Source organism: Buceros rhinoceros, unplaced genomic scaffold, assembly GCF_000710305.1.
Source record: "Buceros rhinoceros silvestris isolate BGI_N320 unplaced genomic scaffold, ASM71030v1 scaffold19241, whole genome shotgun sequence".
NCBI lineage: Eukaryota > Metazoa > Chordata > Aves > Bucerotiformes > Bucerotidae > Buceros > Buceros rhinoceros.
In genome coordinates this window covers 1,511-3,125 of record NW_010392756.1, presented here as the reverse complement: position 1 = coordinate 3,125, position 1,615 = coordinate 1,511, and positions in this window count along the sequence as shown.

The following is a 1,615-nucleotide window of genomic DNA, read 5'->3' as shown; positions in this document are numbered from 1 at the left end:
GGCTCGGAGCCCCCTGCTCTGGGTGCGGACGTCCCTGCTCTGGGTGCGGATGTCCCTGTCCCTGCAGGGGGCTGGACTGGATGGGCTTCGTATGTCCCTTCCCACCCAAACCAGTCTGTGGCTCCGTGAAGCCGTGGCAGGTTTTGGGTGGCTGTGGGGCACCTGGGGGCAGTCACAGGGCAGTTGGGTGGCACTGGGGAGGCAGCTGTGGGTGAAGCCCTGGACATGGTCGGACCTGGAGTTCCTGGTGGCTTGGGCAATAGGGACCCCACGCACACACTGTCCCAGCACACCAGTATGGTCCTGTACACCCAGTACCGCGTACAGGCCTCCCTGGCTCACCCACCACCATCCCAGTATGGCCCAACGCGCCCAGTACAATGCCAGCCTGAGCCACAGGTCTTCAACACGATCCCCGTACGGGCCCAGCGTTCTAGTGTGAACTCCAGTGCTCCCAGTACAACGTCAGGCTGGGCCACAGCTCTCAGTATGATCCCAGTATAACGTCACTGCCGCCAGTATGACGCCAGCCTAAGCCACAGGTCTTCAGGCATGATCCCGGTGTAGGCCACATTCCCAGTATGGGCCCAGTGTTTCCAGTATAGCACAAGCGTTCCCAGTATGATACCAGTCTGGGTTACAACTCTTCAAGTGTTCAAGTCTTCAAGTGTTACAGTTCTTCAGCAGAGTGCCCAGGTGGCCAAGAAGGCCAATGGCATCCTGGCTTGTGTCGGCACTGGTGTGGCCAGCAGGAGCAGGGCAGGGATTGTCCCCTGTACTGGGGGCACTGGTGAGGCCACACCTTGAGTGCTGTGTCCAGTGTTGGTCCCTCACTACAAGAAGGACGTTGAGGTGCTGGAGCGGGTTCAGAGAAGGGCAACAAAACTAGTGAAGGGTCTGGAGAACTTGTCCTATGAGGAGCAGCTGAGGGAGCTGGGACTGTTTAGTCTGGAGAAGAGGAGGCTTAGGGGGGACCTTACTGATCTCTACAACTACCTGAAAGGAGGCTGTAGGGAGGTGGGGGTTGGTCTCCCATGTTACAAATGACAGGACTAGAGGGAACGGCCTTAAGTGGTGTCAGGGGAAATTTATGTTGGGTATCAGGAGAAATTTCTTTCCAGAGAGGGTTGTGTAGCACTGGAACAGGCTGCCCAGGGAGGTGGTGGAGTCCCCGTCCCTGGAGGGGTGTGGGTGGTTAGGGCACGGCGGCTGGAAGATATCGCGCTGTACGGAAAGACAGGACTCCTCTCCTGATGACCAATAGTGCTTAGTTTACGACGCAAGCAGACGGATGTGACGTTGTAAACCCAGGCTATATAACACTCAGTCCCCTGACAATAAACGCCATTTGCCGTCCACCACGTTGGTGTCTGTGAGCTGATGGCCCGAGCGGCCTGGGGTTGGTCGCCACGCCTCCTAAGGCAACAGAGGGGTTTCACAGCCGTGTGGCTGTGGTGCTGAGGGACATGGTGTAGGGACCCTGGCAGTGCAGGGGGACGGTTGGACTCAATGATCTTAAAGGTCTCTGCCAACCAGACGAATCTGTGATTCTGTGATTCTGTGACATGGCTTGACTCCAGAGGGCAGGCATGAAATTGGAGCCCGGGCTGACTTT